This window comes from Petaurus breviceps, unplaced genomic scaffold (assembly GCF_028583685.1).
Source record: "Petaurus breviceps papuanus isolate PSGF00001 unplaced genomic scaffold, PetGlider_PUasm1.0 225, whole genome shotgun sequence".
NCBI classification, from domain to species: Eukaryota; Metazoa; Chordata; class Mammalia; order Diprotodontia; family Petauridae; genus Petaurus; species Petaurus breviceps.
In genome coordinates this window covers 16,356,088-16,377,939 of record NW_027185889.1, presented here as the reverse complement: position 1 = coordinate 16,377,939, position 21,852 = coordinate 16,356,088, and the positions used below count along the sequence as shown (strand labels likewise).

General features: G+C 37.6%; 1 non-coding gene and 1 pseudogene across 1 annotated transcript; one reads left to right on the top strand and one right to left on the bottom strand.

Annotated features, from left to right (window-relative positions):
• Window positions 1-5,387: 5,387 nt before the first annotated feature.
• On the top strand, window positions 5,388-5,494 carry LOC138166755 (U6 spliceosomal RNA). The gene has a single exon (XR_011169716.1). It is a non-coding gene; the product is annotated as a U6 spliceosomal RNA (small nuclear RNA).
• Window positions 5,495-12,702: 7,208 nt separating this feature from the next.
• Window positions 12,703-19,197, bottom strand: LOC138166584 (26S proteasome non-ATPase regulatory subunit 13 pseudogene; annotated as a pseudogene).
• Between the last annotated feature and the right edge of the window lie 2,655 nt (window positions 19,198-21,852).

Here is a 21,852-nt window from a genome sequence, read left to right as displayed (position 1 = left end):
TTTTCCTTCTTCCACCTTGCCTCTTCCAATCCAAATCTAAATTGCAGAGTAAATACAGATAATAGTTGTAGTTTCTCCTCACCAGGAGCTCTCTATTCTGATGAAATCACAGGTCCTGTTCAAAGGAAAAATTCAGAAAGTTGAAAGAACACATTGAATGTAGGACACAGAAAGTGGGGGTAATGCAGCAGTTAAATGAGAGAACATGAGATTGGTGAGGTTAAAGACGAGAATAATTGGGGGAAAGGCCATGTAAAACCTACTCTGGTTCATAATTTTAATGCAGGTCAACAAACAATTAATGTTGATATATCACAGAATTTGAGCTACATAAGGCACCACAGAGGATGATATCTTATATAATAAGGGTACTTTTGAATCTTTTACAGAAAAACAGCTTACTGATCCTTTTGTTTTTCAAGAACATAAATCTCTGTGTTGACTTTTTGGCTACTCTCCATTTGCACCAAGTCAACAAAAACCTTAGTTATATTTTCCAAAGACTCGAAAGTAAAAAATTCAAGATTTTTTTTTTACAATTAAAGTGTAATTCTGTTTATCTTATTTTTGCATCTCACTTCTAGCTTTTGATAATCCCTGATTTAAGGACTATCATGTCCATCAAACCAAATTAATAATTGATTTTTCTTCAGTGCTGCTTGAGTATTATTGCCAAGTGGCTATGCTCAGAATGGGAGTGCAGTATAAACAGCTGTCTGTTATCCTGACTAACTTTAGTCACCTTGTGTACCTATATACTATGTTATACTACTGTTATAGTTGTTATATATTGTATATATATATACTACATTATACTACTACTACTAATACATATACTATTAGGTGATCTTCCTTGAAGCATTAGCCATTTTTCCTCCCCAGCTTAGCTGCTGGACACTGAATCCTCATTTCACCTTCTGCTTCTGTTGCTATCGGCCTCAGTTCTTTGCTGTCTCCACTTTCCTCATTCTTCTCCCAGGACCTGTTTTCTGAGTACAGTTTTTGTACATATGACCCCAAAACCTGAAACCATGAAATCCTTCCATGGCAATACTTTCTCCTTGGTATCTTTAAAACCTGTTTTATTTCTGCTCACACCTGTTTTATTTCTGCTCACATTAACTGTGATGTAAAGCATGATATGCTCCTAATACATGTGCAAATCCAACGACTTGAAATAAATCAAACTATAAATCAGTAATGGCCAGGAAGCATACAAATTTGCTGCTCCTGGAAAATTTAGTATTAATATTATAATATATATTATATAATAATGCTAAAAAATTAGTATTAAAACAAGAACTGAGAAGTTCCTTGTATACCATAATATTTAAGAAAATGAAACATATCTTTCTTAATATTTTTGACTGGAGGGAAAAAAGCAACCAGAATATAAATATTTTGTATAAGCTAAAACAAAACCAGTATTTCATTCAGTTCATGTCTCTTTTTGATATATTTATTTAATGTTACTATATTATTATAAAACATTTTAGTACTGTATTATCTGTAAAGTCACTACTTTTTTCACAAATAGAGAAAAATATTTGGCTCTTGACCAAAAGTAGAGGGCTACATGATGTGGTTAGAAGTCATAGATTGGAATATTGACACTATTTGAAATTAAATGTCCTTGCATGAAAAATTTTCTTTTTTTCTTTTTCTAAAAACACAATAGAATAAAAATAAATTAAAACTCCATATCTTAGTATCAGTCTGTCACTGTGTTGTTCCTTTGCTTGGAATGTCAAAGGAATCCTTTTTTATCATTGAAGAAAGGAAGCAGCAGCATGAAGCCCTGGAAAGAACACTTTTGATGGTAGGGTTCTAATCCAGTCTCATCCACCTACTACCTGTGTGACTTTAGGGAAAGTCATTTTACCTTTGTGGGCCGAGGTTTCCTTATTTATATGTGAAATGGAGATGAACTAGATGGTCTTTTGAAATCTATGATCCTCTTTTTTTTCCAGTGACTTTTTTTATGTAATATGCCCCTACACAGGTAGAATTCAGGTGGATTTGAACATTCTGTATAAATCTGTATAGGAATACCTGAAGACTGTATCCCTAGTCACACCAGAAAAACATGCACATACCTTCATGAATAATGAATTTAGAATTAGAAGACTTTAGTTTGAATCCCTCATTCTGAGATCTGTCTTATAAGTCATTGAAGTAGCACTTATGTGCTAAGCACTGGAGGCACAAACATAAAATGAAAAATGGTCCCTGCCCTCAAAGAGCTCTGTTCAGATTGAAGGAATAGAACATTTAACCACACCAAAAATGCAATATAATTGGAAAAATGAGAGGAGACTAACAACTTAGGAGTATCAACATTTCTAAAAAGAAAAAAATTGTTATACCCCATACATGCTTGAACCTTTCTTTTTCATTATAAACTTAAGAATCAACAAATAAACATTTTTTTCACTATGCAAAGAAAAGCAAAAAGAGAATTGTAAATGAAAATGTGAGTTTGTGTAAGATACAGTTTTTCTCTTGTACACAGGTTTTTTTTTCTTTTTTACTTATTCAAATTTAACATAGTTGTGCTAACACTGCCTTGTTTGTCTAGGTCCCTTTTGGTATTTCCCTCTGCATTCTTCTTTTTATTTTTGTACTCATTCATTGAGACTCTTTTCTTTCTTGTCTTTCTTTTTCCTGATACCACCATTACTGCCTATTCTAAGTCTTTCCCCACAAAAAAAGAAAAATAAAAGCCTCCTTTTGTAACAAATAAGTATAATCACACAAAAGAAACACATTGGTCGTGTCTGAAAGTTCATGTCTTGTTCTCTACTTCTAGTCTCTCACTGTGCCAAGAGATCACATGCCTTCCATAAATCAATCTACACAAATGATTTTAGTTTGTTTTTTTAATTTAAGTATTTATTTATAGTTTTAACAGCACAGAACAAATCTTAAACATAAAATAATGACATAGGACAATTTTGATAAAAATCCTTTGCAATTTTCACATTTATACCTTATACCAAAATTAAATCATGATTATGATGATGATGATTAGTGGGTTTGTTTTGGTGTAAAGTTTCTTCAAACCTGATACTACTGAACAACTGACTCAGAATTCTTTTTCAGTCTCTAATTGAGTCTGATGTTTTGGCTTTATAACAGACAACAGCAGAAAACCCTGTTTCTCACAAATGAGATTTTACAATTGGCAGCAAAATTTGCATTCCTAGGGAAAATTCTGTTCAACCTATGCCAATAGGCAAAAATATTTTCTGGTTCAAATGCCTGTTTTGTATACTGTCCCAAGACCAGTCTGCTTTATATGGAGCAGGACCAAATGTTTTCTCTTTGCTATTTATATATGGGTTCCTTTTCTCTTCACATTTAGAAATATCTAGGTGTTTAAAATGACAATAACTTTCTATATTGTCCAGGTGAGCATAAAGCAGGTAATACTTTTATTTCATTTTCAGGGCAGGTATCTTTTTAAATGGAAGCACCAGAATATTATTTTATAAATTTATTATCCATTGCTCTAACTTTTCCATATGGATCAAAAAAACAAATTTGAGGTCCTATTGATTAATTTAGAATATTCCCCCCTTAAGATAACTAGTTTTTTCTTTAATGCCTAGCACATATGTACATTTTAGAAGAATTTTCTTTCATTAAAGTTGAATCTGATTCAACTTTATTGTTACTACTAGGCAAAACAACAATTTCTTATTTTAGCTCAAAAATCCTTTGAAGTGCTTTATAAAGAAAAAGCTAATGTGTTTTGGAATAGTACAGACATGGCCTATGTTCTGCTTCTACATTGTCACACAATTTTGCAAAGAACCTTTCCTTTTTAAAAAATAGACTTTTTAGAGAATTGATTGTTCCCAACAACTTGAAGAACTGTATGTAGCCCTTCCTCATATTTCATATGTGAAGCACTTGTAGCCAAATTGCAGGAGATGCCAGACTTTTACCTCCATTGGTTCAAAGTCCAGTATGGTACTTTCACATTATATTATTTTTGCTTAAAAACCTCTCAATCATATTAAAAATGTATCTTGATGTGACATTGCTGTCAGTAGGTTTAAAAAATAACAAATCTTCCCTAACATCAGCATCAGCATATTCATATAATCATCTAATCCAAACCTGTCATTTTGCAGTCCTCTACTTTTTTGTGGGCTGCCAAGAGGCTGTAGGTCTCAGTTTGTGCAGGCCTGCTATAGCACAACCTTTAGAGATCCAGAATAACCAAATGGATAGGGTATTGGCCTTGAATGAGTCCTGACTCTGACACACGGTGACTGTGTGACCCTGGGCAACCTATGAATTGCCCCAAATAACTCTAAAACTATGACTTGCAGGGCAGTCTGCCATAGAAGGCGTTTCTTCGCTGGGAGTTCTCTATACCAATAAAATCACAAGTCTGGGCCTTTTCCTTCTTGCCCCCACAAACCTTAAGAAAAAGCATTTTGGGGGAGTGGCAGTTTTCTCATGGCATCCCTCTTTGGTTGGTTTGATGGTGTGGCCACCTTTTCAGCACAGTTTCTTACAGTGGGTGACAAATGGAAACTGACCACATGTATATTTAGAGTTCAGACATCAACATCATGATTGTGAGCATTCCTGAGTTATGCTTGGACCTGCCAGAGAAAACTGTAGGCGGGCTGACTCTCTGGCTTTTTGCCCAAACTTCCCGTGGGTGGCCACCCTATCTAGAGAATTTATACTTTTTTAGGACCTCCATTCTATTCAGTAAGTCTATATACTACTATAAGTCTATACTACTTTTCCCTAAATAAGAACTTGTCTGGGCACTTGAGCTCTGTGAAGGAAAAGGGAATAAGAAAGGTCAAGTAAGAGAGACAGAGGATACGACCTTGCCCAGACCTCCCACCTTTCTTCATACCTTGTAAAATATAATCTCCTTAGCCTGGCATTTAAGACCTTCGGAAATCTTACTCTAATCTTTCCAATCTTTTTTTCATATAACATCCCTTAACATAGTCTACATTCCAGTCAGAATGGACAGCTAACTGATCCCCAAACTCAACCTGCCATCTCCTGCCTCCGGCATTCAGGTAGACTTTCCTCCCATGAGCACTGCCTTCTAATCTCTGCCTTTCAGAATCTTTCTCTTTTCAGGGTCAGCTCAGGTGCCAACTCCTCAGTGAAACCTTTCCCAATTTCTGAGTTAAAAGTCTTTTCTTCCTTAGATTTTCCTACAGTTCTTTGTGTGGCTTTCCCCTTTGTTCTCACTATTCTTTTAATTTGTATTTTACTTACCTGTCATATTCCTCCCAGGAGAACATAAGCTCCTTGAGGACTGAGATGGAGACATTTCTGGCACTGTAACCCCATATCACATAGTAGGCTCTTAAATGTTTGCTGAGTTCAATTGGATTACAACAGTTCTCATTTCAGCAGCACACTGAGCTAAAATTGGAATTGTACAGAGAAGATTAACATGTCCCGCACAAGAATGAAATGAATTACACCAAAGGCTCATGCTTTGTTCTGTAGTTCCATGATACCTTGGCCACATCAGAGCTAAATCAGTAAACATAAATTCAACAGTGAAGTTGACAAGCTATTGATTGATGTGCAAAGGGAAAGAGCCACCAAATGTAAAAACTGTAACTCCTACCCCTTTGTGTGTGCATTTCCTAACCACAAAGCCAGGTCATTATCATTGTCTTGACTCCAATGTAGGGATTTCAACTCTTCCCAGGACTAACTGATGTCAAATTTAATCAAGCACTCTTCAGAGGCTATACTCATTCCCAATTACCTACCTTTTTGTCTTGCTATTCCATGGACCTGGAATGCCTTCTTCCCATTTGTGCACCTATCCATAGACATTAACTTCTTAGAGTAGCTTACTCACTATGTGACAGTGACCCAATACTCGTCATTAATGTAAGAACAAAGATGGCCTAAAATACTAAAATGTATAGCTGTGTAGGTATTATTAGTTTCACTCCATTATTAAGCAATCCTTCCTTGTCCATGTGTTTTCAGTGTATCTCTGTGAGGCAGTTCAAGCATATTGCTGAAATTCTAAGAAAGACTGTTATCTCTGAGTCAACATGTTTTTCCTTGTTCTCTTTACCAGAAAGTGATTTGTTTGACATTAGCATATGGATTATACATCAGTAGTCTGACCACATGTCATACCATTCCAGTGAAATTATTCAACTGAGTACATAGATTTTATGGGAGAAAAAATACCCTTAGGAGCTGTCATTCACTACCAAACTACACGTGGCATTCAGTTAATCTGCTCCTCTATTTCAGTCAGTTTTCTGACAGTATTATTTCAATAGAAGCCTAAACCATTGCATGGCATCAAAATATTTTTCCAAGATACAATTGCTAGTGTTTCTTACCATGCAAAGTGGTTGTTCCATTGAAGAGAAATAAAAGAACCTGGAACCATTTCTGCCTCTTTTTTTTAATCAAAAAGCATTTATGTAGTTATTTGTTGATTCATATGTATCAAGCCTTCACTTAATCTGTCATCTGATATAGTGCAAAGGACAATAGGTTTAGATACATAAGATCTGTGTTCAAGTCCTGACTGTCATTTACTAGCTATGTGACTTTACTCAAATTAGTTAATGCCCTTGAGTACCATTTTCTCATCTATAAAATAGAAAAACTAATACTTGGCCTGCCTTATTTACCTGGTTATACTGAGGATTAAATGGGACAATGTGTGTAAAGTGCAAATGCAAATTGCAAAACAAATATGAGCCATTATTACCTAGTGCTTATAAATTACTTGATTCTCTTTCTCTGGATTTTTGCATTATAAGAGTTCCTCCATTGATGCAATTTAATTAATCAAATAGAAAAAGTAGATATGATAGACCTCTGAAGAAAACTGTATAGGAATAGAAAGGAATATACTTTTTCCCCAGACACATACAGCACTTTCACAAACATCATCCATATAGTTGGGCGTAAAAACCTCACAACCAAATGCAGAAAAACTGAAATATTAAATGCCCCCTTTTCCACACCAGATGCAATAAAATTATATTTAGTAAAGGACAATGGAATTACAGATTAAAAATTTATTTGAAACACTATAAAATAATCTTAAAGAATGAGTGGGTCAAAGAATAAATCATAAAAATGATCAATAATTTCATTAAAGAGAATGAAAAAGATAAGACAACATTCCAGAATTTCTGGGATGTAGTCAAAATAGTACTTTGGGGAATTCTAAACATGTACATCAGTAAAAGAGAGAAAGAACAGATCAGTGAATTGGGCATGCAGCTTAAAAAATGCAAGAAAAAGAACAAATTAAAAATCCCCAATTAAAGATAAAAACATTGAAATCCAGAAAATCAAAGGAGAGATTAATAAAATGAAAGTAAAAATAATATAAATAAAACTGGGAGTTGGTTTTATTAAAAAATAACAATAAAGTGGATTAGCCATTGGTTAATTTGATTTTTTTTCAAAAATGAAAGAACAAAATTAGTAGTATCAAAAGTAAAAAGGGTGAATGCACCACAAATGAAGATGAAATTAAAGCAATCATTAGGAAATATTTTACTCAATTATGTGCCGGTAAAACTGATAGTCCAAGGGAAATGGATAAATATTTACAAAAATATAAACTGCTCAGAATAACAGAAGAAGAAATAGGATATGTAAATAACCCTATCTTAGAAAAAGAAATAGAACAAGCCATAAATGAGCTCCCTTAGAAAAAATCCCCCGGACCAAATAGATTTACAAATGAATTCTACAGAACATTTAAGAAAGTTAATCCCTATACTATATAAACTATTTTTGAAAAATAGGTAAAGAAGGAGTCCTACCAAATTCTTTTTATGACACAAATGTGGTCTTGATACCTAAACCAGGGGGAGCAAAAACAGAGAAAGAACACTATAAACCAATTTCCTTAATGAATATTACAAAAAGTTTTAAATAAAATATTAGCAAGGAGATTACAGCAATATATCAAAAAGATCACACTATGACAAGGTAGGATTTATGCCAGGACCACAGAACTGGTTCAATATTATGGGAAAAAGCTATCAGCATAATTGACCACATTAATTTTAAAAAATCATATGATGATATCAATAGATGCAGAGAAAGTCTTTGACAAAATACAACTCCTATTCCTATTAAAGACCCTAGAAAACATAGGAACACATGGAACCTTTTTAAAAATGATAAGTAGCATCTATCTAAAACCACCAGCAAGCATTATCTCTAATGGAGATAAACTTGAAGCCTTCCCAGTAATGTCAGGGATGAAGCAAGGCTGCTTATTATTACCACTGTTATTCAATATTGTATTAGAAATGCTAACTATAGAAATAAGACAATAAAAAGAAATTGAAGGAATAAAAATAGGCAATGAGGAAACAATTTTTGGCATCAAATGGCATCATTTTTGCCCTTTTTTTGCAGATGATATGATGGTATACTTAGAAAACCTTAGAGAATCAATTAAAAAACTAGTGGAAACAATGAACAACTTCAGCAAAGTTTCAGGATATAAAATAAACCCACACAAATCATCAGCATTTCTATATACTACCAACAAAACCCAACAGCAAGAGATAGAGAAATTCCATTTAAAATAACAGCAGACCTATTAAGAAAAACCCAGGGATTATATGAACATGGTTACAAAATAATTTTTACACAAATAAAGACAGATCTAAACAATTAGAGAAATATTATTTGTTCATGGGTAGACTGAGCCAATATAATAAAAATGACTTGTTTCCATGGCCAGACTGATTGCTGCTGTTCTCAGCGGCTTCCAAGGACCACACAGTGGCATTTCCTTGTGGGGAACTTTCTTGATCTCTGAGCCTCTGGCCCTTCTGGAAAGTTTCCCTGTTCTTTCCCTGTGCTGGAGCTAGCTTTTCCTGTGTTCCTCCTTTGCTGTTGCCTGTAGGCTTCTAACTTACTTTTCATGCCTTTCTGGGATAGATGAAATCACTGTAGTTTCTCACTGGATTTCTTTATATTATATCCTCTGACACTATTTTTTGGTATTTACTATATTTGATGTATAGAAGTTCTTGCCTGCCTCTATTCAAGCATCAATCTAGCCAGAACTCCCAATTATCTCTTGATTGCTAGACCTAATGGATTTTTTCTCAGCACTTTCTTGACCTCTTTGTACCTTCTGACTCTGTAGACTATCTTCTCCTTATGGACACTCTTCCAACCATCATTTTTGTGCTGCTGCTCTTTCTTAGTTTTCTCCTATGTCACCATCAGATCCCCCAACCACCTTCTTTGAAAAATTATTTTGCATCTCTACTGCACATAGAAATTGACTGGTTTCCAACCTCTCTGCGTCAACTTGCATTGACTTCCCTAGTGGGATTCAGCCTTCTCTTTGTGTGGTCCTAGGTTTGGATAAAGGAGTTTAATATTTGTCTTTGGATATCTTGATCACTATTTAATCTGATGTTCTTTTCAGATCTTTGCTGAAGTATACATCCTAGAGCTGGACTCCTCTATAATCTTTTGTAATGCCATCTTAAACAGAAGTGAAATTGCATATAGTTCAATAGGAAATGACTGTCCAATAATAGATACCATTTCTACATTAAATATTAGAAAACATTAGAGGAAGAAGCAAGCATGCAGAAAACTTCTTCTGAGGCCTAATTAAGATAATTCATCCCAAGATAAAAGTGGAACAATAAAGAGATATGAAACAAAACAGAAACATTAGCATTTTTTTAGTGATCTGTTCTTGTCATTAGTGACAATGAAAGTACCACATTTGGATTCTTCCACATCACCCTCCAGTTGGATAAATGAAAAACTGTAAAATGGCACTTAAGATAACACGAGGAAGAATGGCCAGATATGGCCAAATGCATATAGAATAAAGGATCTTTAACCCTTTTATATCATGGACCCCTTTAGCAGTCTGGTAAAGCCTGTGGCCCCTTCTCAGAATAATGTTTTTAAATGCATAAAATAAAATATGTGGAATTACAAAGCAAACCAGTTAAAGTGAAATATAGTGTATATATGTATATATTTTTTTAATTTTTTGGTCTTTATTAATTTACTTTCAGTTTTCAAGATTCATTTCCACAATTCCTTGAGTTTCAAATTTTCTCTCCCTCCCCCCCATGGAGGCATATAATCAGGTATAGTATCTGCAAATACTTTCACATTAGACATTAGTCAGGTTATAAAGAAGGATTGTATCAGATGGAATGAACAATGGGAAGAAGGAAACAAAACCAAACAAGAAAAAGAAAAAGAGCAGGTAGTTTGCTTCAATCTGGATTCAAACTCAGTTCTTTCTCTGGATGCAGACATCTCTCTCCATCATGGGATTTTTGGGGTTGATTTATAACCCTGAATTGCTGAGAAGAGTCCAGTCTATCAAAGTTGGTCGTCACACATACATTGTGTCTGTAATTTTGTACAAATTTCTCCTGGCTCTACTCTTCTCACTCAGCATCAGTTTGTATAAGCCTCTCCAGGTAAATATGAAGTCCATCTGCTCCTCATTTCTTATAGCACAATAGTATTCCATTACATGCATATACCACAACTTGTTCAGCCATTCCCCAATTGATGGGCACCTCCTGAATTTCCAATTCTTGGCCACCACAAAAAGAGCTGCTATAAATATTTTTGTACATATGGGTCTTCCGCCCACTTCTATGATCTCTTTGGGATACAACCCTAGAAGTGGTATTGCTGGGTCAAAGGGTATGAAATTATTTATAGACCTTTGGGCATAATTCCAGATTGCTCTCCAGAATGGTTGGATCAGTTCACAACTCCACCAGCAATGCATTAGTGTTCCAATTTGTCCATATCCCCTCCAGCATTTGTCATTTTCCTGTTTTGTCATCTTAGCCAATCTGACTGGTGAGATGTGGTACCTCAGAGTTGTTTTGATTTGCATTTCTCTAATCAATAGTGATTTAGAGCATTTTTTCATATGCTTATAGATTTCATTAATTTCTTCCTCTGAAAACTGCCTGTTCATATCCTTTGACAATTTATCAATTGGGGAATGACTTGTATTCTTATAGATTTGACTCAATTCTCTGTGTATTTTACAAATGAGTCCTTTATCAGAGACATTGGTTGTAAAATGCATATATGTATTAAAATAAGTTCACATGCCCCATTTTAACAACTTTTGATAAAGAGGACATTGATGGTAGCAGCAGACAATTTTGAAGACACTTAAGGATTGATATTGAAGATATCTAAAAGAGAGGAAGATTCTAAATGAATAGAAATAACAGACAGTATTCCAAAACAAGAAAGAGAAGACATTAGTAACTGCCAAACCATATGCCTAATTTCTCATCTCCACAAAATTTTTATGAAAATTAATTATGTATAGGACATCCTTTATGTAATCATGAGAAGGTAACAAGAATATTTCTGCCAATTATTTTCTATACCAGACCACATCTTGATAGTTGATTCAGAGGCAGAGAGGAAAAAGGAGCCCACTATGTTTATTTGTTGATTGCAAAGAAGCATTTGACTGTAAAGTCTATTTTCCAGCAGGATTTCTCCCACGAATATGTTAAAATTACATGATTTCTTTAAAGCTGTAACCACAGATGTCACTGTTTTCAGTAATAATCTGATTATCAGTATCAAGTGAGGCATAAAATAAGGAGACAGACACTAAGTTTACTAAGGAAGGGGGAAAACCAGCAGGGTGAAGAATGATATCTATTTTGACATTTCTTACAGAGCAGAAATATTCCATTATGTTAATATAGCAAGAGACAGTTTCAGAAAAATTAGTATACATTGAATTAATCATGGTTCCTGGTAATATCCTTTTCTGATAGTTCTTTTATTTAATGTCCCAAAGGATATTTGCACCATAAGCTTTATTTGTTATCTAGCCTTCTATTCTACTGCTGTTGTTTTGTCCTAAGCTTTCAATTTTATCAGTATGTGGTGTAAAACTCTCTCCAATGGTACAAATTTGCTATTTCTGTGTCTTATAGTCTCAGGTAGTAGCTAGGGCACTTAGAAGTTAAGTATAGGCATATCTTGGAGATATTGTAAATGTGGTTCCAGACTACTGCGATAAAGCAAATCTCACAATAAAGCAAGTCACATGAATTTTTTTTTGTTTCCTGGTGTATATGAAAGTCCTATTTACACTATACTGTAGTCTAGTAAGTCTTTAATAGTATTGTCTAAAAATGTACATACCTTAATTAAAAAATACTTTTTTGCTAAAAAAAAAAATGCTAACCATCATCTGAGTCTTCAGCGATTCTATCTTTTTGCTGGTCTTTATGGCTGCTAACTGATCAGGGTGGTGGTTGCTGAAGGTCGGGCTGCCTATGGCAGTTTCTTAAAATTAGACACTAACAGTGAAATTAGTTGCATCCGTTGATTCTTCTTTCCACTTGAACACTTAGAGGTCATTGTAGGGTTATTGATTGGCCTAATTTCTATATATATTTTTTTCAAGGTAGAGATGTTTATTTCAGCAACATTCTTGTACCACACCCTAAAACAGATCTGTACAGGTGGAGGTCAGACCCAAGGGGAGAGAAAAAACAACATGCTCTACCTGGAGGGCCCCGAGCTCCTGCCTTTGGGGTGGGGGGAAGGGATGTAACAGGACCCCCACATCTCATCTAGGAGGATGCCCTCCCACAGATCCTGGGGTAGGCAAGTCTTTCCCTCACACACCTATGGGGGCTCCAGGGAGTCCCCAGAAGCTCCTGGAGAACCACGCCTGCGCAGAGCACCTAGGTCCTAGGTCAGAATGTCGTGGGCCTGGTGCTCCACCAGCATCTCCATGCTCTTCACATCTGTGCACCAGAACTCCAGGCGGTCCTTCATGCCCTTGATCTGCTGCGGATCCAGCATTGGGGCTGCACCCAGGTCATGTGCACCCGCTTGTCCACCTCATCGATGCTGCCTTTCACCAGACCCACTGAAAGGGCCTTCATCACCAGCAACCCCACCTCATTCACCTTCAGCCTGGCGCTCTAGGCAATCTCCTCAAAGGTTAGCTGCGGGTGGTTGGCTGGGCGTGTGAAAGTCAACTCCATGAGGCAAAGCAACTGGATCTTCTGCAGGATCAGGGCCTCGTTGGCGGCCAGATCAGGCTGCTGGCCCCAGGCAGGCTTTAGGGTCTGGAACCTCTCAACATTCCCACTGTTGAAGGCATAAAGTGTGTCTATCAGCCACTGTCTGTCCGTATTCCTTAGAGAGTCCAGCACAGGGTGCATGAACTATTCCCCAAAGTTGTAGACGCCTTCCCCAAGAAGTCCTGCCAGGCCCAAGCTAAAAGCTCTCTCCTGCTGCTCAGACACTGGCAGGTCCTTGACATTTATACAGCCCAGGAATCGCAGGGCGTCCTTGTAGTAGGATGCGTGGTTGCCAATAGTCTGATAATACTTGCTGGAAAGGTCATAGAAACGACCGTGCACGGACGTCACACCCGGAAGGTTGTTAAACATTTCTTCGACATCTTCGATCAGATTGTTTCCTTGGTCACCTGGAGGTCTCCGATGTTCAGTTTTAGAGCGCCTGTGGTAGTCTTACACAGGATTACTGGTTCATCGCTGCTTTTTACCTTTTCCCGAGTCTTTTCCAGAAACGTAAGAGCAACATTCGGATCTGTCATCTGTCTAACGCCATGGAGAATGATTTCCACCAAAGACAGAGGATTCACCCTGTGCTCAAACTCACTGATGAAGTTTTCATAAAGCTTGATGAGCCCGTCGCCCTGAGCGAAGCAGGGATCCTGCACGAAGTCCAGGATCTGGAGCGTGAGCTGGTGCCCCAACTTCTTGGTGTAGAGCCCCTCGAGGCGGTGCCACACGGCGGCCTGGCCGGGCCCAGCGCTCTGGCTCTGCTGCAGGAAGCCCGGCACGTCCGGCCGCAGCGGCACCGGGATGGACGCGGGGGTGCGCGCGCGCAGGGCTACGGGGCCGTGAGCGGCGCCGGCCGCCTAATTTCTATATTATCGTGTCTTAAGGAATAGGGAAACCCAAGGAGAGGGAAAGGGACGGGGAAATAGCAGGTCAGTGGGGCAGTCAGAAGCGCACAATGTTTGTCAAAGTTGACCATCTTATATGAGAGCAGTTCATGGCTCCTCAAAACAATTACAATAGTAACATCAGAGATTACTGATCACAGATCATCCTAGCAACTATAATAATAAGGAAAAAAGTTTGAAATCTTGCTAGATTTACCATTATGTGACATAGAGACACAATAAGATCATATACTATTGGAAAACTGGTACTGATAGACTTGCTCATTGCAGGGTTACCAGAGATCTTCAGTCTGTGAAAAATGCAATATCGTGAAGAGCAATAAAGTCAAGCTCAATAAAACAAGGTATGCCTGTAACTTGTCTCTGGTCACACAGCTAGTATGTGTCATATGCAAGACTTGAATATGGGCCTACTGACTCCTGTCCTCACCTGCCTCTCATTTTGATATTTGACGCTTGGATAATATATATTACATTAATTTTAATGTTAAACCTTTGGTGGTATCATGATAATTAATGTTCATAATGATAACCATGAGCATTGCAGTATCCTAGACTGCCATTTGAATTTGCAAAGGATAAACTGCATTGTATTCTGTATAGTTTTCATATTGATTACATTATTTTCTAATTTTCAGTTTTTTGTTTGGGTTTTTTTTGGGGGAGGGAGGGAAGTTGGGGTTAAGTGACTTGCCCAATGTCACATGGCTAGTTTTTGTGTTAAGTGTCTGAGGAAAGATTTGAACTCAGGTCCTCATGACTCCAGGACCGATATTCTATTCACTATACCACCTAGCTGCCCCTATTTTCTAATTTTCTACATTGAATAGTAACCAGAATATTTTTGTTATCCATTTTTGATAATTAATTGTTTGTATACATATACAATTTATATTATATTATCTTTCACTTTCTTTTGTGTTTCTTTGTAAGTGTTCTTCTGTCGTTGCAGGTATTTATGCTTTGTCTCCAAACTGTATCATCAGTTTCTGAGAGGAAGGATGGTTTTACTTGTTTTGTGTCTGCTGCCCTTCTCCCCAAGTGCTTAATATATGTGCTGTGCATACAATAGCTTTTCAGTAATGCATGGAGAGTGAATGAATGAATGAGGAGAAACCTGTGAGTACAATATATAGAGTTACTATCAGTGATGAACTACTCTTGTAGAAAACCAGTGGCTTCAGGAGCGTGGATATTCCTTTTAGAGTCTGAGATTAGTCTTATTGGATGTTTTTCATGAGTTATTGCGACCAAAAAAAGTAATCAGAAGAGAACAGGGACAGAGATTCAGTCAGTTTCTTACAAGGGGAAAACTATCCACCTGGTGGCTAAACTTGTGTTGATCAGTTATCTCTACATTTCATTAGTCTTTTCTTAAAGGAGAATCACAGTCCATTGCCAGACCTATACTTGGTAGGACATGCTGGAGTTTGTGCTTCCCTGACATACTAGCCTTTGAGAACCTAGGATCACCTCCCTCCACACTGTGAGGGGGAATTGGAGTAGGAAATATACCTTGACATAAACACTAATTAGTCTTTTTCAGAATGGACTTTTTCCCTTTCTTGTTTTACTCCAAGTGGTACTTAAAGTTAACAAAGTATTTTCTATTCTATACAGATTGTCTTTTACAGGTCACATATATGACTGTTTATTTGCAAAACTAGTGGATTGTAAACTCAGAGAACAGAAACTGAGTTTCTTCATCATTCTGTCTCTCAGATCACCTGGCATAGGTAGGACTTTTCATATGGTAAATATCCTAACAAGTGTCCATCAAATCAAGGAACTTCAGTTATCAAACAAAAATAAGCAGTGGAGCAGTTTTAAAGTGAGATTACAACTTTAGCCTTTAAAGATCTAAGTAGAATTCCTTGCATTATCATGGCCAGAGATCAGAAATGCACTGCCTTGTTCCACTGATATTATCATGTCTTTTATTATGGGGAGAATGACATTTTTCTCTCACCCTGACTGTCTTTGCATAATGTCTAATATTATTAGTTTGGTCAATATGAGTTTGCTAATTTGAAAATAAGTCAAAATTGTAGTTTGCAGACAACTTATCCAGTCACATTGTCACCTTCAAAAAGTGAGGATTGGCCATATAACCCAAGCCAATTTGGATATTGCTCATTAGGTTAAGGAATGTTACTTTTAGACATGACTTACAACTCATTTTCTTTATGCTAACACTAGATGTCACTTTTTCTCTTGCATCAACCTGAGTTTGCCTTTCTGATAGTATAATTTTAGGACCCTACATTAGACTTACAATTCCATCAGACTGTTTATTCACTTTATATCTACCCCTACCACATTCCACAGAAGAGTTACAGAAGAAAGTAGGAAAAGTATCTCCACTGCAAATTTCTATTTCTTTAAAGACTGCAAGAAGACAAAATTCAGCAGAAATTTTGTTAACCACAAAATAAAAATCCTATAAATCTCTGAAAAGTAGAAAATAAAATTAATAGCATTTTCTTTCAAATGTTAGAAGAGATATGTGGAGAAAAAATTAAAAATTCTTGCAAAGAGGGGGTGGCTAGGTGGCACAGTCAATAGAGCACTGGCCCTGGAATCAGGGGGACCTGAGTTCAAATCTGGCCTCAGACACTTAACACTTAACTAGCCATGTGACCTTGGGCAAGTCACTTAACCCCAATTGCCCTCGAAAAAGCAAAAAGAAAAAAAAATCTTGCAAAGAAAAAATGACATCTTAAGTAGTAGGCCTCAGTTAGCCATGGGAAGACAGTGTAGGTCTATACAGTTCACCAAAGGGGTGCTAAAACTGTTTTGGCTAAACAATTCAATATACTTGAAAGAGGAACACCCTCTCCAGTATCTTCAACAAGCCAATAAGTGGTCATTCTGCCTTTGCATGAAGACCTCTGATGAGGGAAAAAAACTACATTCTGAGCCCACCTTTTGCTTTGGGATAGCTTTCCACCACTACCACTGCTTTTCAGCTCCCTTTTATGTTTTGTCTTCCCCTCTTAGAATATGTTTCTTGGGGCAAGGACCGTCTTTCTTTTTTGCATGTATTTGTTTCCCCTGCATTTCACATGTTGCCTGTCATATATTAAGTGTTTAATAAATGCTGTCACTTGCCTGCCTTCCTACCTGCCTTTGGGTTATGATACTCAGGACCCTCTCCCAGTTAGTGAAACCTTCTCAGTTCCAGAGTATAGTAGGAGATAAAATTCAGAAATTTTATGCCAGACATAGACTTCTTGAAGCCTTTTGGATGCCATACCACACTCTTGGCTTATTATGAGCATTGCAGTCCACTAAAACATCCAGACCTTTTTTAGACATATTCCATCCATCCTTGCCTCTCCCATTTTGAATCAGAGAAATATATATATTTTTTTAAAACCTAGATACAAGACTTTACATTTATCTCCATTAATGAGTTTTATCTCAATAGATTTGACCCAACACACTAGGTTATCTAGATCTTTGGGGATCCTGATTCTCCTTTTCAATATATTCGCTTCTAGCTTTGTGTCATTTGCAAATTTGATAAGCAGACCATCTATATAACATTTTATACTCTCAATAACCTCATCAGAAGGCACTTGGGTGGCACAGTGGATAAAGTGCTGGACCTGAAGTTAGAAAAACTCCTTCATAAGTTCAAATCTGGTCTCAAATACTTACTAGTCATATGACCCTGGACAAGTCACTTAATCCTGTTTGCTTCAGTTTCCTCATATGTAAAATGAGCTTGAGAAGGAAATGGCAAGCCACTCCAGGATCTTTGCCAAGAAAACCTCAAATAGGGTCATGAAGAGTTAGACATGGCAAAGTGGACGTCTTGGGGACATCTTAAACTCAGTGTGTTAAAAATTGAACTCATTATCTTTCCTTTTAAACCATTTCCTCTTCCTAACTTCATTCTTTCTGTCAAAGTTCCCTTTTCTCCCACCCCATCCCATCTTTTCCAGCAGATTGCTCCCTCTGTCATTACCCACCCTCTCACTACTCTTCAATCTCTCACCTTTTAGCTACCCATAAACATGTCTATGTCTTCCCCATCCTTAAAAAAAAAAAAAAAAACTTCCTTGCCAGGTGTTGTCCTATATCTCTCTTTCCCTCCATGGCTAAATTTGAAAAAAGCCATCAAATCTTTCTGCCTCGTTTTCCTCTCTTCTTAATTGATTCTATACCTTCTGCATTCTGGTTTCTGACCTCACCATGCATCTGAAACTGATCTCTCCAAAGTTACCACTGAATTCCTAATCACCAAGGCTTTTTCTCAGTCCTCATCCTTTTTGACCTCACTGCAGGCTTTGATACTATCAGTCACCCTCTTCACCTGGATACTCTTTTCCTCCTTTTTCTTTTGCCTGACTATTCCTTCCCAGTCTCCACAGTTGTATCTTCATCCTTGTCATGTATACTAACTGTAAATATTATGCAAAGCTCTGGGCCCTCTTCTCTCTATATACTGTCTCCCTTTTTCTCCATAGGTTCAATTATATTCCTTGGGCAGATGATTTCTATGTCTATACATCTGTCCTGTATCTGTCTCTCTCCCCTTCCTGAACTTCAGTGTTCTTCATAGGCTGACTCTTGAACATCTGGAACTGGACATCCTGTAGGTATCCCAAACAGAACTCATTATTTTCCCTACCCCCATCTCTGCTCTTCTGAATTTCTTTATTACTGTTGAAGGTACCACTATCCTCCCAGGCACCCAGAGCCTCAACGTTAGTGTCATTCTGTGCCTCTTACTCTCATTCACCCCAATATCCAACTGTTGCCAAGTCTTGTTTCTACCTTTACAACATCTCTCTTCTGTTCCCCCTTCCTGTCCATTCACACTCCCACCACTCTGGTATATGCCTGAACTATTGAGGGAGCCTTCTATTTGGTCTCTCTGCATTGAATCTGCCCCAACAGGATCTAATATGGGTCAGCTCTCAGTGTTAGAAAGTCCATAGAATCATAGGCTTGAAGTTGGAGAGCACTTTAAGGGTCTGGCTAGTCGAATTCACTTCTCTACAGAGGAGGAAAGTGAGACCCAGAGGGTCTAAGAGATGTTTTTAAGGTCACACTGCTGATAAGTGGCAGAACAGCAATTTCTAACCCCCAATTCAGCCTCCAAAGAGGTGAGGGTGCCACAGGGGAAAGGGAACTTATTTATTAGTTTTGGAGCAAGCACCAAGACCTACCTGGGGGACTGTGGGCATGTCCACCTGTATAAAATGAGGCTGACCCCTAAAGTCTCTTTAAATCAGGATCTTGTGACAATATCTCTGTGTCTCTCAGTCTCTGTCTCAATCTCTTTGTGTGTGTGTGTGTGTGTGTGTGTGTGTGTGTCTTGTATATGTGATTCTTTTTAAAAGCTTGTTGATAGAGTATAGGAAGTTCTGTGCTTGGAGTCAGGAAGACCCAAGTTCAAATTCTGCTACAGACACATGTCAATTCTGATTCAACTTGTCAGTGCCTCAGTCTCTTCATCTATAAATCAGGAGGTTGGATTAATGAATCCAAACACTAAGGTTCCAACTTCTGTCTGGCAGTGGGGTGGGGGAGGAGAAAGGCATCTAAAGACCCCAGTTCTAATTCCACAACAGACACATCATGTGTCTGTGTGTCCTACAGAGGTTGTTGCTTAATTATTTTTCTTTGTCCTAAGAGAAAATTCTGTTTGGAAAGGGGGAGGGATTGAGATGTCAAATAAAAGGCATCAATCAAAAGTATTCTTTAAAAATAAGTTCATTAGAATTTGGGGGGGAAAGTGGAGCCAAGATGGAGGAGTAGAAGCAGGAAATTCCATGATCTTCCCCCACAAACACTTCAAATACCTATAAAATATGACTCTAAACAAATTTTAGAGCTACAGAACTCACAAAGTGACAAAGAGAAACAAATCTCCCACTGAAGGCAGCCTGACAGGCCAACAGAAAGGGTTCATATCCGCATGCTGGGAGCTGAGTGCAGTCCCGCATGAGCTGCATGGTTTTGACCCCAGGGAGTCAGCAGCGACAAGAGCAGACTTCGGGAGGGTGAATCACCAGCAGCTGTGGTGGTTTCCAGACTTTTCAACCCATAAATGCCAAAAAGAAAGTAAAAGGTCAGTTGGGAACTCTGTTGGAAAGGAAGGGCGCAGTCCAGCCCCTGCCCCCTGTGTGAGAGGTAGCAAAGGCATGGTGGCTGTGGCTACAGTGTCTGCCATGTGGCTGCCCCAGGAGCTCCAGGCCTACAGATTGTAGGGGGACCAAGCAACCATTCAGAGGGTAATCACTCTTACTTTGACCTGCTTGGATCTGGGTTGCTTTCTTGGGCAGCAGTCCCTGGGTGAGAAATGCCATTTTGCCCATGTGGTGTCTGTAGAGAGGGTACCCTCCTCAGACCTCTGACAACATTTGCAAAAGCCCCAAAAATTTGGGACAAAGCTCTCCTCTCTGGAAGCAGAGTTCTCTACCATGGCAAAGAGCTCAAAAGTCAAGTGATTGACTGGCAATATGATCAAGCAGAAGAAGCACAAACAGACCATAGAGTCCTTTTTGGGGGGCAAAAAGGATCGAAGCATGGAATGGGAGGAAGACAACAAAGTCAGAACTCCTGCATCAAAAGCTTCCAAGAAAAATATGAATTGATTACAGGTCATGGAGGAGCTCAAGAAGGATTTTGAAAATCAAGTAAGAGAAGTGGAGGAAAAACTGGGAAGAGAAATGAGAATGATGTAAGAAAATCATGAAAATAGAGTCAACAACCTAACTAAAGAAAATAATACCTTAAAAAATAGACTAACTCAAATGGCAAAAGAGGCCCAAAAAGCCAATGAGGACAAGAATGCCTTAAAAAGCCAAATTTGCCAGATGGAAAAGTAATTTCAAGAGCTCACTTAAGAGAATAATTCCTCCAGAATTAGATTGGAGTAAATGGAAGCTAATGACTTTATGAAAAATCAAGATACTATTAAACATATCCAAATAAATGAAAAAATAAAAGGCAATGTGAAATATCTCATTGGAAAAACCAATGACCTGGAAAATAGAGTCAGGAGAGATAATTTAAAAATTATTGGACTACCCAAAAGCCAATATCAAAAAAAAATAACCTAGAAATCATCCTTCAGGAAATTCTCAAGGAAAATTTCCCTGATATTTTAGAACCAGAAGGCAATATAAAAATTGAAAGAATTCATCAATCACCTCTTGAAAAAGATCCCCTGGGGAAGCTATGTGGCATAATGAATAGAGCATCGGCTCTGGAGTTAGGAGGTCTTGAGTTCAAATCCAGCCTCAGACACTTAACACAAAAAAACTAGCTGTGTGACCTTGGGCAAGTCACTTAACCCCAATTGCCCTACCTTCCCCCTCCAAAAAAAAGCCTCCCTCCAAAAGAAAAAAATCCCCCCTAAAAAACTCCTAGGAATATTATTGCCAAATTCCAGCTTTCCTAGGTCAAGAAGAAAATATTACAAGCAGCCAAGAAGAAACAATTTGAATATTTTGGAATTTCTTCTTTTGAAAACAGTCTTCATGTACTTTGACCACTTCTGAGTTGGCGAGTTCTGGGCAATTATCATAGCCAGAGGAAGATAAATGGTGCCATAGATTATGAAACTTGTCAGATATCCAGCCCTTTCTCCATGGACTCTCAGGCAGTTCTACCTAGCGATGCTTCAGTTCAATGCACCCGAAGTCCACCATCTTGACTCTGCCCCCCTCTTCATACTTTAGATAAAGGTTCTATTTAATTAAAAAAACATTTATTGAGGACCTATTATATTCAAACTTCTATATTAAGTTCTCTGAATAAAAAAATTATTAGATATATTACTTTCAAAAAGCTTAAAAATTATGGATATAAAGAATAGAGATTTGCACACAAAT